Source organism: Nyctereutes procyonoides, unplaced genomic scaffold, assembly GCF_905146905.1.
Source record: "Nyctereutes procyonoides isolate TBG_1078 unplaced genomic scaffold, NYPRO_anot_genome, whole genome shotgun sequence".
Taxonomy (NCBI): Eukaryota; Metazoa; Chordata; class Mammalia; order Carnivora; family Canidae; genus Nyctereutes; species Nyctereutes procyonoides.
Genome location: NW_026575043.1, coordinates 55982493 through 55997940, shown reverse-complemented (window position 1 = coordinate 55997940; position 15448 = coordinate 55982493).

Genomic DNA, 15448 nt, shown 5'->3' with positions numbered 1-15448 from the left:
GACATATTACTTTAAAATAGCATGAGTTAGGATTTTTTTTTTTTATTGAAAAAGAAGACACGTCCATTTGGAAATGATCATGGTTCCCATTGATTGAGTCTTATAAGGCTGGAGACCCTACCCAGCACTTTACACTCATGATCACATTCAATTCTCACAGCAACTCTCCCTGGTAGATGCTAATAACCTCGTTTCACAGAGAAGAGAGGGAGGCCTTGGGTGAAGGAGCTCCTCCTAGCCAGCAAAGGGATTTCACATGCACTGTTTCATCAAACTGCCTCCACGAGTGGCTTTATTTAAGGACCACACAATGTTCTTGTATGTATTTGTGGTGATTGACCATTTTCATTTGTTGGACATTTCAGAGTTTGGGCTTGAGGGTTTTTTTTGTTTTGTTTTGGGGGATTTTTCTTCTCATAATGAAGCAATGATCACCTTTGCATAAAATCATCTTTGTTCACCTCTCCTGTTATTTCTTTAGAACCATTTCCTAGAAGTGACATTACTGAGTCAACCCTTCTCAAGTCTTGTTACCTATTACCACTGGCCTTTCTGGAAAGCCGGAGAGCACTCCCAGTGCATCCAAGAGAAGGTCCCCTTCAAGAACAGCATGGTGTGGCCCCTGGAAAGTATATCTCCGTAATTGGATTTTCATCTCCGTGATCACTGGTGAGGTTGGGCTTATCTTTCACATGTTGATTCATCAGCAGTATACCCGTGAGTTATTGTCACTCAGGGCGGCTGGTCACTCCTGCTGGCACTTTTTCTTGCTCTCATTCATGGTCTCTGCTGCTTTTGTGTTTCAGTCTAGACCCAGATCATTTAGGGGCACCTCAGCGAAGAAAACTGTTTCCTATTCAACATACCCAGTAGAACTTTGTTCTTAATGAGGACCTGTGTCTGCACATCGACGCCTCACCTCAGCCCCTGCCACACTGTGTGGCTCCCTTAGAACTGCCCCACCTCAGAAGAAAGGTCAAAGTTAAGATTTCCCTTAACCGAAACTCAATCTGCAAGCTCAGACCATTCTGGAAACAGTATTGTTGAATTGTTGTTTTTTTTCTTCAGGAAGTAACTAAGCTACAGCCAGAGGGCCTGTGCACCCTGCCTTCTCTTCCCAAGAAGTTTCAATTCTTTTTGTTCTCAGGGGAGGTGAGAAAGGGAGGAGAATGGAAGAAACTTGTGCCTTCCTGTGAGCCTTCTAGCAGAGGCTGTGTGAGTCTTCTAGCAGAGGCTGTGGAGCTTTCTGACAGGGACCCCAGTCTTTGAAGAGCCTGTAATCCTCCGAGTTGGACAAGAATGCACCATCCCCACGGAGAGGTTGTGTAATCTCCTTCCTCCGCTGGGAAGATCAGCAGGAGAAAAGGTGTAGCCAGGCGTGGAGGGCAGGCAGGTGCTGGCTGGTTACTCACACGCATCCTCAGTTCCTCACCTCAGATTCCATCCAGCCTGAAATGCCTTTGACAGAGTGTGTTCACTTTGGTTGTATCTCCCGCATTGCAATCACTGTGTCCTTCGGGCTGCTCCAGGATCCCCTAACGCTTCCTCCAGAGTTTATATTGGGTTGTCCTCTCACAGTCATAGAAGAACTCAGGAATCTGCCTTCTAGGGACTCCCTCCTCCTCCAGGCGCCAGTTGTTAGCTCTCATATCTCTCCTCACCTGCACTTAAACGATCTTTGGCTCAGGTGGTTGGAAGTTCAGTTCCTTCAGGTGCTCCCTGCATGGAGCCAGAGATTTCTAATCCCTGCAGGTAGAAGTAAAAAAAAAAAAGGGGGGGGGAATCCGGCCTGAGGACTGAAAGTAAGACCTTCCCTTAGACTCTTGACATACATAACTCCTATATGTTTTTACATCAAAATCTTGTCTTTGGCTCTATTCCCTATTTCGAGTCATGTTTCAAAAGCCCCTCTTCTGTTATTCTAGTATATCAGAGCCCCAGAATATGGGTGGGGGTGCTCCACACTATGGAAATGTTGACACTTGTGAAGCGACAGGAATTATGAAATGAATCAGAAGCTAAAGATGGCATTCTGCTTATGCTGGTAGAGCTTCAGTAACGTCATCAACAAATGTCTGAGTATATCCCTTGGGTGGAACAGCAGTAAGGATTGGGGAAACAAAGTTATGGAAGTCATGCTTCTAACCTTTACAGGGTCATACCTGATAAAGTTGGTCTGCAGGCCAGATGAGTGGTCACCTCCGGTGCTGTATGAATTCACAGGAGGGAGCATTGACCTGTCCCAGGCAGCCAGGAAGTCTTCAGAGAGACATCTCTCCAAGCTAGACCTTGAAGACAAGCTAGAAGATTTGACAAGTGGCCCCCAGGAAGAGGACATCCCAGCAGAGGTGTAGGCAACAAACTAAGAGTCACCTGGAAATGCAGCTGGCATATTTGGAAATTGTGAGATCATTCTAGTGGCTTCAGGACACACATGAGGGGTTCTGCATCAGTCAGGGCTCCCAGAGAAGCAGAACCAGTAGGAGATAGTGAGAATTGGCTTATGTGATTGCAGGGGCTGGCCAGGAAAATGTGAAACCCATAGGGCAGGCGACCAGGAAGGGGAGGATGAAGGAAACTCTCCAGCAGGAACAGAAGCTGCTGTCCACAAGCAGGATTTCTGCTTCCCCAAGGAAGTCTTTGTTCTCTCTATAAAGGTCCTTTGACTGCTTGGATCAGATTATCCAGAACAAATTTGTTTAAAGCCAATGGATCTTTTTTCACTCTTATTGAGACATAATTGACAAAATTTTTAAATATTTAAATTGTACATCAGGGTGATTTGATTTGTGTGTACATTATGAAAGGGTTTCTTCTATCTAATTAAATTAAAACATCCATTACCTCACACCTCATATTATACATTTAACCTATACTCTCCGTACATGTCAATGATACAGTATTAGTGTTATCAACTATAATCACCATGGTATGCATTATATTCTCAGATTGGCATTATTCAACTTACAGTTGAAAGTTTGTACCCTTTTACTGACCTCTCCCTATTTGTCCTGCCCCCAGCCTCTGATTCCCTGAGGTTTCTTTGAGCTTGTTTTTTTTTTTTTTTTTTTTTTTAGATTCCACATATAAGTGAGATCATGCAGTGTTTGTCTTTCTCTATTTGGCTTATTTCACTTAACATAATGCCCTCAAGTCCTATCCATATTGTTGTATCCATATTCCATTACCTTTCCATTATCATTCCAAATGTCTCACATTCACCTATTGATGGACACTTAGGTTGCTTCCATGCCTTGGCTATCATGAATAATGCTGCAATGAACATGGGAGTGCAGATAGCTCAATATCCTATTTTCATTTCCTTTGGTTATATACTCAAAAACAGGATTGCTAGAGCATATGGTAGTTAGATCTATTTTTAATTTTTGAGAAACCTCCACACTGTTTTCCACAGTGGCTGCACCAATTTACATTCCTACCAGCAGTGCACAAGGGTTCCCTTTCCTCCACATCCTCACCAAGCAAGACTCTTATCTTTTCTTATGACAGCCATTCTAACCGATGTGAGGTGATATTTCATTACAGTTTTGATTTGCATTTCCCTGATGATTAGTGATTTTTAGCACATTTTCATGTGCCTCTTGGCCATCATATGTCTTCTTTAAAAAAACTTCCTACTCAGGGATGCCTGGGTGGCTCTGTGGTTGAATGTCTGCCTTCAGCTCAGCTTGTGATCCCAGAGTCCTGGGATCAAGTTCCACATCGGGCTCCCTGCAGGGAGCCTGCTTCTCCATCTGCCTATGTCTCTACCTCTCTGTGTCTCTCATGAATGAATAAATAAAATATTTTTTTAAAAACTGCCTACTCAATTCCTCTGCCCATTTTTAATTGGATTGTTTGGGTTTTTGCTATTGAATTGTGTGAGTTCTTTATATATGTGGTTATTAACCCTTTTTCAGATAAATCATTTGCAAATAGTTTCTCCCATTCCATAGGTTTCTTTTCTTTTCTTTTCTTTTTAAGATTTTATTTACCGGGATCCCTGGGTGGCGCAGCGGTTTGGTGCCTGCCTTTGGCCCAGGGCGCGATCCTGGAGACCCGGGATCGAATCCCACATCGGGCTCCCGGTGCATGGAGCCTGCTTCTCCCTCTGCCTGTGTCTCTGCCTCTCTCTCTCTCTCTGTGACTATCATAAAATAAAATTTAAAAAAAAGATTTTATTTACCAATTCAGCAGAGAGAGAGCACAACCAAGTGAAGCTGCAGAGGGAGAGGGAAAAGCAGACTCCCCACTGAGCAGGGAGCCCAGGACAGGGCTCCATCCCAGGACCCTGAGATCATGACCTGAGCCAAAGGCAGACACTTGCCTGAGCCACCCAAGTTCCCCTATGCAGAAGCTTTTTAGTTTGCTGTAGTTCCACTTGTTCATTTTCACTTTTGTTGCCAATCAAGACAATCAAGAGTGATGTCAAGGAGCTAGTCCCTTATGTTTTCTTCTAGGAGTTTTATCGATTCGGGTTTCAAATTTAAGTCTTTAATCCATTTTCAGTTGTTTTTTTGTATATGGTATCACATAGGGGAACAGTTACATTATTTTGCATGTGAATGTCCAATTTTCTCAACATTATTTATTGAGGAGACTATCCTTTCCCTATTGTATATTCCTGACCCTTTTTTGTAAATTAACTGATCATATACACATGGATTTATTTCTGGGTTCTCTATTCTATTCCATTGATCTATGTATCTGTTTTTATGCCAATACAATACTGTGTTGATTACATTAGCTTTATAATCTAGTTTGAAATCAGGAAGTATGATACCTATATAAAGTAAGCTGATTATGAATGTCAATCACATCTGCAAAATACCTTCACAGCAACAACTAGATTTGATCACATAACTGGGGACTTTAGTCAAGTTAACACGTAAAAACTGACCATCATAGGTAGCGATCAGAAAAGAGAATGGAAAAAGAGAATGAGGTCAACCTGGTTTTTCAAAGTGAGTAAATTTATAATTTTATCCCCATGAAATCAGATTTCCATTATCTTTCCCTATTCCAAATTCTCAATCTGGGCAACTCTTAAGTGGAATCTTAGGATCTAGAGAGGGAAATTAGGTTCATCATGATCCCCTTTTAGAGCTAAAGCATCATTTTTCCATATTACCTAAATCAGATAGGTAATATGTACAGGTTCCAGCCTGACTATGTTCCCAGCAGACATTACACCAATATGCACTTGGCCTGAGAATTTGTGGATTAAGAAGACTATTTTGAAGTTTTCTCTTTCCTCTCTCTTCCACTCTATCCATCACTGCAACTGAGATTCCAGAGGGTAAGAATAATGTTTGCAGGTATTTGTGTCTCCTTTTATACCCCCACTCTTCCCCAAAAGTCTAAAGTGGACCTGTGAACACCAACAGGTCAAATCTACAGCTGAGGCCAAATGAATTAGGCACAGGTGGGAAGCTGACCCTGGTTAGATGAGTCAGGATTCACCACTCAGGACTAGCAATGAGCTGGCTTTCCCATAGTCGTCCAGAAAAAGCACTAAACTATAGCTTTCTTGTCTGATATGGAGCTTATATGGAGGATCTGAGGGAGGACTCCAACATTCTTTGACTTGAATTGAATCATGCATGACTTTGGACCTTGCCCTTTAAGAGATCAGTGCCAGCCAACCCTTATAGCCACAGGTGACCCTGAAAACAACTGTGAGGAAGCTTCTACTAAAAGTTTAGATTTGTGTACCTGGGCTTCTGAGAGCTGGTTCCATCCACTGCAGTGGCCTCAAGAGCAGAAAAATGACAAATGAGGCCGGCAAACCCCTTCTGACAGTTATGTCTCCTTTCCTGGAAAAAGAGGAGGAAAATAAGGAACAAGTGGCAATGCTTCCCAGATTTAGAAAGTAAAAAAAAATAGCAACTATGGAATCTGAGCTGGTTTGGTCCCTGGGCTCCTGGGTCCTGCACCTGAGTCCTGCTCCATCTGGAATTGCTGTAAGAGGCCTAACCCACGGGGCAGAATGGGATGGAGCTGCCAAAGCCCAGAGTGCCGAGTGCAGCTACAGTTGAATGAGCAGGATTGAAAGCATGGGTGAAAGGTAAGCTCACCAAACTGATGGGGCAAAGCAGGACAACATAGCAAGGATCAAAATGAGGGGCACCACGGCTGGTGGGAATGTAAGATGGAGCAGCTGCTATGAAAAACAACATGGAGACTCCTCAAAAAATTAAAAATAGAACCACCATATGATCCAGCAATTCCACTTTGGGTATATATCCAAGAGAACTGAAAACAGAGCTTGAAGAGATATTTGTGCACCGTGTTCATTGCTGCATATTCACAATAGCCAAGAGATGGAAGCCACCTACATGTTCACCAACAGATGAATGGATAAAAAAGATGTGGTGTATACATGCAATGGAATATCATTCGGCCTTAAAAAAAAATAAGGAAATCCTGTCATATGCTACAATGTGGATGAACCTTGAGGACATTATGCTAAGTGAAATGAGCTAATCATAAAAAGATAAGGACTGCATGGTTCCACTTATATGAGGCATCTAAAATAGTCAAATTCTTAGAAACAGAAAGTAGAGTGGTAGTTGCCAGGGAGTGGGGGGCTGGGGAGAGAAGGGGAGTTGCTGTTCAATTGGCATAGAGTTTCGGTTTTGCAAGATGAAAAAGTTCTAGAGATCTGTTGCACAACAATGTGTACGTAGTTACTACTACTGTACTGTACACTCGAAAATAGTTAAGATGGCAGCGTGCCTGGTTAACTCAGTTGGTTGGGAGTCTGACTCTTGATCTCAGCCCAGGTCTTAATCCCAGGGTCATGAAGTTTGAGCTCTGTGTTGGGCTCCATGCTAAGCTTTAAAAAAAAAAAAAAAAAAGTCAAGAGGCAAATTTTATATCTTCAACTACAATTTAAAAAAAGGAGATGGAGGGGCAGCCTGGGTGGCTCAGCAGTTTGGCACCACTTTCAGCCCAGGACGTGATCCTGGAGACCCGGGATCGAGTCCCGCATTGGGCTACCTGCGTGGGGCCTGCTTCTCCCTCTGCCTGTGTCTCTGCCTCTCTGTGTGTGTGTCTCTCATGAATAAATAAATAAAATCTTAAAAAAGTCTATCCTTTAAAAAAAAAAAAGGAGATGGAACACCACAAATTTCAATTATGCGTGTGCTGAGGTAAGCTCCATCATGAATCTTGAGGTGGAAGCCTGTCTGCTCTGACAAACCTCTCCAAGCCACCTGTTCCACCCAGAATACATTATCTGGAAGATCTGAAGCATCATCTTCATACACATTGGACATTTTCCATGATACCCCAAGCTGATTTTGTTCTTCCAATATTTTTACAAATCAGGGAAATACATCTCCTCTCCAATAATAATAGCAATAACTAGCATTTACGGAAAACTTCAAACAAAGGAATTACATTACATATGATGAGTAAGGTGAAAATTAACTATAGTCAAGCCAATCCCTGAGAGCCCCTTAAGTTGCCAACAAAGTACAATATATATATGATTTAGTGTAAAGAACCCTCCCATACAGTTCTCAGGCAAACTAAAGTGTTTGAATTATTGAGGTATCTTAGAGGAAAGAACAAAAGGGAAATTTATATGCAGATGTCTGGGTATTCATAACGATGGGAAAGGGGGGGATGGTGAGTGAAAAATTCATGCTGAACTGCATGCTTTGCTTGATTCTCTTTTGATATTAAGCCTCTATCAAAAGTCTCACAATTGAGAAATGGTCATCAGCCAATAATCCCACAGAGCCAGACCCCATGGCGATGCTGGCTTTGGCTTTCTTCAAGGTAGGAGCAGCCTTCACAGACTGAAAGAGGAGGTGGGGCCTATCACTTGAAGATCAGTTCTCTACACTGCAAACCAGTCTATTTACAGGCACCGGCAGTGCAGAATTTGGCAGCCCTAAATGAAGTCTCATCAATTTTGGAAGCAGAGGGAAAAAACAGAGCTAAGGTTTTAGGGAAGAGAGAGAAAGTGAAATTCTCATCTTTGATTTTATCTGGGAAACCCAACATTTGTAGACTAATAATATGGACTACAGAGGTAGGGGAACCGGAAGGATTTCAGCTTTCTCTGTGTTGTTTTACTTGTTTATTTAAAAAAATGTATGTAATTAGAGAACAATAAAAATGAAGGAACTATAGATGTAGGTATTGCTAAACCTAAAAAAACCCCAAAAAACCTGTGAGTAAAAAAAGCAAGATACAGAATAGGTACAGAATTGGTGAGGTCTATGTGTACAATGAGGAAAATGCATTACAGTTTGCAAAATTGCTTATGGATCGATATATATATATATATATATATATATACAAATAATCTTGAAAAAAATGTGCATGAGGATGACAAACTCCCAAGTTCAGGATAGAAGTCACCACTGGGAAAGAAAGGAGGAGGAATTCAGAGCTCACAAGGGTTTCCGTTGTACCGAGCATGTTGAATTTCTAAATTGCATGGGGGGGGTGCACATGAGTGCTTAGTATATAATTATTGTACTTTTTTATATGTCTGGCATATTTCTTACTTTAAAAAGCGGGGGAAATGAAAGATATGAAGCCTCTACATTCTCAATAATGTTAGTGTATGTGTTTATTATGAGATTGACCCAAATAATTATTTTAAGAAGCCTGTATCTTAAGATGAGTCTAAGGTAAAGGTGTGTCTCTCTACCAGCTCTCACAAGTGTTGCGCTATACTCCCCCACTTCATGAAAGCTACATGAGGTCGGTTCTATTTTCCACATTTCACCAAAGAGGAACTAGGGTCATGAGTTAAGTAGTTTGCCCAAGAGCATACATTCCTTACCAGGTGGCTTCAATTCCTGAATTTGTTTCCCTACAACTTCTAAAAGGCGATATTTTGAAGACCTGTGAAAACATTGAATCATGTAGTGGGAAGAACAGAGCAAATCACAAGTTAAATCATCCCTAATGCCTGCCCTTTAGAAAATACTCACTGAGAGCATCATTAGCCTGAAGTGTGGGTCTAACGCACTAAGCCCTTCCCTTCCCCTCCTAACCCAGCCATCTCTTTAATTGACATTTCGTTGCCGTAGGTCAGATCTCTTTCAATCCCAGTACCTACAGGCTCCTGATCTTGGGGGACTGGGAGAACCAGACCCCTTTTCTCAGGCCCACTGACTCCTCAAGTTCTTCTTCCTGGCTCCATGTGTGCATCTTGCTCTATTTCCCCTTTTGTGTGTGTGTGCGTACTGCTTTAATTGGGCAATCACGGTCCCACTCTCCCATTAACGTTGGTGGGGAAGTGAGTAATCAAACTCTCAATTGTTAAACTTCGGTAAGATAAGGTCAGCAAGATGTGTGGGACTGAGATGGCACCCCACACCCGCAAGGGAAAATGACTCTTGGTGGCTCTCATTGTTTTGGGGCTTGTTTGCGTTGCTGTGCAGTTGTAATGGAAAACGAATAAAAATAAAAATCCCGGGGCCCGTTTTGGCCCGAGCTTGGGAAGTTAATCCCACTGTCCTGGCAGTATTCCAGTTCAGGTCACTGCATTCTGCTGGCGGAAGGCGCCTCATGCAGTGTTCAGTGGCTGTCACTTTCTTCTTTGCGTCTTTCTCAGCTCCTTGTACAGCCAGTTAAACAGCTATCGCTCCCCCACCCGAGGGGCTATAGTTCTGCAGAACTCAGAATGACCCCGAACCAACCTGCTCCAAGGACCAGCCACTGAGATATTTGTTTGCTACAGTCCAGATCTGTATGCATGTGTCTTTTTCTGATGCCTTTATGCAGCCATAGAATCAGACTCCTGGTGTTAAAAGATTTTTCAGGAATCATGTAGTTTATTTCCAACTCTTCATGCATATATTCCCTCCATTTGTTTTGTAACGTTTTGTCAGGCAAGTTAAAAATGTTTCTTTATCTGAGGTACTTAGAAATTTATCTCCCTTCCCCCCATATATGCTTTTGTTGCTGCTTTTAATTGCTTTTACGGATTTTTTTTTTTTTTTTTTTTTTTAGAGTTTAACTCTTTCCCCTATGAAATGTATTGCATTTCATGGTGTGAGGAATGGTTCTAACTAGTTATTCCCCCGTACAATAATCTTGGGTTTTTTTTTTAAAGATTTTATTTATTTATTCATTCATGAGAGACCCAGAGAGAGAGGCAAAGACACAGGCAGAGGGAGAAGCAGGCTCCACACAGGGAGCCTGATGTGGGACTCGATCCTGGAACCCCAGGATCACGACTTGAGCTGAAGGCAGACGCTGAAACACCCAGGCATCCCATAATCTTGTATTCTTAACAATGTTTACTGAATAGCGATTTCTGTGTGACCAGCAAATGACTTAAGCCTGTCAGTTCCAGCTTTCAGTATCTGGGAAAATAGGAATAATAATGATATTTCCTGGTCAGGCTTGTCTCAAGGATGGGGTAAGACAACACGTCAAAAGTTCCTAGCATGTTGCATGCATGGTGAATATGTATGTAATAAATGATATCTTCCTTTTTGTCTCCTTTCCTTCCTTTTTATCTGCATCCATCTATTTTTTTTTCTAGAGCCTTTTTATGTACCACTAAAATCAAGCCTCTCTAGAGTGACCCAAAGATTGTCTATCACAGGCTTTGTATTAGGAAGCTACTAAGTAGAAAGTTTGGGGGAAGTGGAGGAGCCAGGGGGCAATGAAGGCACTGTTCTTCAAGGGACACACCTAACACATGCACTCTCTTTACTTGCAGATGATGGGCTGTTTCTGTAGCCCCTTTGTCCCCAGGTCACAGAATCTTCTTCAAGGCTATTCTTCTGGGCCTTATAATGCTCCCCTTCCCAAATTGCCATGTCAGATCTTTGGGGGAAATCTGATTTTTAAGGACAAGTTTCTACGTGTGGGTGGTTTTATTTTGGGGTAGGGTGGGGGTAGGAGTTGGCCATGGGTTTGCTGAATTCCAGGAGGAGGGAGGACTCTGTTCTCCTCCAATGAGTCATGGAAGAGAAACGTCCAATGTTTGCAAACATCCCCAGCTAAGTCTTTGCTCTCTTGTACTCCACCCATCCCCCACATCTGTGCAGATTGAACCCACCTGAGAAGATTCAAATGATAAGCTTGAAAGCTAAAGCAGAGGCTGTGGGTTCCACCACCATTTGAAATGGAGAGCTGCTAAGAGAAGGAGAGGCAGTGTCATTGTACCTGGACACAGGACGGGACCTTACATTGGGCGTATCTGTCTCCAAATCAGGACATGATCTGGGTGGTGCAGGAGGACTGAGTGAATGAACAGGGCTGTCCCAAGGGGCGCGCATGAGCACACTTCCAGTCAACCCCACATCCGTAGAGGGCTGGGAGATTGAGAGAAGCCACGGATGGGAGAAAGGAGCAAAGGGGGATTGTAGAAAAGAAAGCAAGGGCTAGGAAGAGAGGGGAAGCCTTGGGAGTGGGAGAAGCCTGGAGCTGCAGCCTTCAGGGGAGGATGTCTGAGTGGGCTGCAGAGGGACAGGAGCAGGTGGGGGTGTGCGGGAGAGGACCATCGCCTCAGCTTCGGCAGACTGCTGGAGCCAGATGGGTTCATGATGCATCCTCCCAGATGGAACGGATCAGTCTTGTCAGACATGCTTCCCTCAGGATACACAGTGTCCCCCTCCCTCCCCCTCTCTGAAATCAGGAGAGAATCACAAGGTGACTTGGGAGGGCAGCCAGCCTCCTGGGATCTTTTGTGAACTATCAGGTAACGACAGCAGGATCACAATAGGAGACCTGAACATGCCTCTACCACCACCACCCCTTCTTTTTTCTATTGTGGGACGTCAAGGGAGCAAGCTCATGAGCTTGGGAACAAAGATCCTATTCTAGGAATTTGTCCGCTGCAACCCTACCCCGCACATTCACAAGCCTTGGATTTCTGCCCGATGGAAACTCTACCTGCTTACTGTGCTCCCCTCACTGCCAGAGCAACACCCCAGCACCGGGCAGGGAAGGGAGACTCTGAGTAGCTCATCATTTAAAATTAAAATCACATTTAATCACTGTTCACGTCTACCAGGCTCAGGAGGCCCTGTCATCTCTTCATTTTAAACATTTCTCTGTTTAAGGTCTGAGCACCTTTGGGGGGTGAGAAAGGAGGGCAGTGGAAGAGAACTTTTGAAATCTTTCCACAAAAATCAAAGAACAAACCAACTGGAGGGAGAAATAGCTGCTATATTTAAACTACATTATCCCATCAGGGAGCTATGGTTCTGAAAACCATTCCACAGTACTTTGTTTGGCACTGCTGCATGGGTTTCTTTTCTTTAAGATTTTTTTTTTTAATGGTAACATTTTTTTTTTTTACCCCTGGAGCAATAATTGCAAAGAAAGTGAAGGGCTTCATGAATTAGCTTGGTAGATATGTACTAAGCACCTGCTACATGTCCCACACTGTGGTAGGCATGGGGGTGGGGGTGGCATAAAGTAAATAAGGGAGCATCAAAGACTCAACACAAATAATTATCATGCATTCATTCATTATTGTGCACTTTCTAAGTACATAGGATCCCTGTTCTCCTGGACTTTCTAATTCGGTGGAAGAACACAAACAATAAGAGTCTTCATCACTAAGCAGGGTGAAAGAAAGAGTACTGTTCATATGTACATTTGCCAGTTTGCCATTCCTTCTGTTCCAAATGCTGTTCTTCTCAGCTCTGACTGTGCAAATGGCTATATATTATTCATGGCTCACTTCTCAGAGGGAGGTGACCATCCTACCACCCCACCCCCCATCTGTCCTTCTCACATGGAAAGTCCGTGTCCCAGTCAAGTGGTGAGATCACATAGACAGCTGCGTACAGGAGTCTGGATATGCAAATGTGTATGCCATCAATATTTAGGCGGCATTTAAAGCAGTGGGCCTAAGGAAAGATTGTGGATAAGGAAGAATGTTCCATGTCCTACATCCTGGGACATTCCACATTTCAAGTTGAGTAGAAGATGGGAAGCACATGAAAAAAAGGCTGAAAAGGATAGGCCCGAGAAGTAGGAGGCAAACCTGAGTACCTATACTATTGTTGAGTGAGATACAAAGTGCCATGTGGGACACAGAACAAGGAGCAACTAATTTCTGGGGTGGTGAGAATGTAAGTGATGAAGAAGTGATGACCGCTGTCTAGAGAAGGCCTCCAAGATGGGGTGGGATTTTGCCTTCACCTTGGAAGGATGATTAGGGGTTTGCAGGTCAGATCCAAGAAGCAGGAACAGCCTGAACAAAGGTGCAGAGGAATAGACAAGAGTCCATTGTGGCAGGAGCTTAGAACTGGAGGGGAGGCTGTGGTGGATGGACGGATGGCAGATGAAACTGAAAACTGCAGCATAAGAATCCAGGGCCACTCCCAACCAGGCTTCCCAGTATTCCATGCCAGTTACTTCTGCTTCCTCCAAAAGGAGTTAAGTTCGTTGACTTTCCTCAATGAAGTGGACACCTTTTGTTTAGTCAACCCAACATTCATTCTCTTTCTTGACTTGATTTTCCTTGTGGGCATTGTTTTCCAGGGTGTGAGTCCTGAACTAGCAGCATCAACATCACCTGGGAACTTGTTAGAGATGCACATCCTTGGACTCCATCCCAAACCCACTGAGTGAGAATTCTGGAGGTAGGGCCCGGAAGTCTTTTTCACAAGCCTTCCAGGTGATGTTGCTGCATGCCAAAGTTTGAAAACCACTGCTTCAGGGAACCACTTCTTCCCTAATTCAATGCATGTAATTCAGACGAGGCTGACCACAGTCCCTGTTTCAGGTGGAGGACAGGACTGTCAGAAAATATTAGGCCTTTCCCTCCATGAAATTTCTAATCTCGGTGGATTATAAACTGGAGATGCTGAGGGCCATGTCTGCTGTCACCTGGAGAGAGCCTACATCAAAGCCAAAAGCAAAGGAAAGCAGCAGAGCCAAGGGATTGAAAGAGATTCTCAGCGACTTTATTTGAGCGCCTGGATCAGGGTGTTCTGAATTCGGAGTCTACTCCCAATAAGTCCCTTTATTATAAACATAAGCTAGTCAGTTGGCTTTTAGACACTAAGCCATCAAAAGAATACTTATCAATGGAGCCAGGGAGGCAAATTCTGGAAAAGACATTCTGTTAAGTTTGGCAAATTCTCAGACGTTAAAGTTATATTCTGTGAACATGTAGAAGAAATGGTGGACACTAGGCACTGGCGTGTGTTCAAAACCACAAGCCATGAAAAACACACACACACCATGCCAAACTGAACCCATTTCTGTGAAAATTCACTAGAATGTGACTTGGAGACTGTTCACTACAATGTGAACTTTGAGTCTGTTTTAGACAATGTCCCTAGAGCTTAGCAACACATTCGAACAGTCCTTTCATTAAGCTCTTACAAGCAAGTCAAGAAATGTGGGCTAGATAATAATGCAGTGGATTACCATCCCATAGTTACCTGAAGAGACTTTAATTCACATAACAAAGCATTTTAATATTGCAGCAATTCTTCCCATTATTTCATTCAACATGCATGTGTTCCAGAGTCAGTAAGAGATGCCAGATGTGACTGAGTTGGGCAGCTTTAGTTTCCACCTGCCTCTCAGTGTATCTTATTCTTCTGAGTCTAGCATGCAAATATGAATTTTTCATATAACATTATCCTTGAAGTCAGGCTGACTACATCATGTGCTCAACCAAAAAAATGGTCTTTTCAAATGCCATATAACAGAGAGGTAGGAGACTACATAAGATTTTCACTTCCCTGACTTTCCTGAGCTGTAGCCAGGTTGACTATAGCTGTTGAACAACTAAATCCAGTTGATTGGTTATTTTCTAATGTGGAATGAATGTCTAGACATTCTATTGTATAAAGACAGAAGTCATAAATCATGCTTTCCAAATTTATGCCTAACCCAAGCTGGGACATAGAGCTAAAACATGTCATGAAGATAAAAACTCAAAAAGCCCACAGCAAGACTGCAAGGACCAAAATGAACATGAGAACATTTCATTATAGTCAGAGTTCAGTGCCTGGGTTAGAAAGAATCAACATCCAAGTACGTGATGGGAAGATTCAACAATACAGCAGTTTATATACACAGGATTTAGTTTTGAGTTGATCATCCAGACAAATCAACAATGTGCAGGGGTAAGTAAGCATCAGGACAAGGGAGGACAGTGGTAACTCCACAAGGGCCTTGCTCCAAAACTATGCCTAGACTTTCATTTTCTAGCGTTGAGTGTCTCTAAGACCGGACAAGGAGGATGCTGAGAGGTTGCAGACTCCTTCTATAGAAGGAACAGCTCAGTCTCTGTTCTTCTTTAGCTGAGAAAAGAGACTTCATAAAGCACAACAGATATTTTGAAATACTCAAAGGGATCTCACACAGAGGAGGGATTAAATTTATTCAGAGTTGTTCCAGAGGGCTAAACAAGATCCGATATATAGGAGCAGTTAGTTAGAGGGCGGGTGAATTTAGCCTAGGAGGAGCCTGCTTTAATGATTAAAGCTGTCCA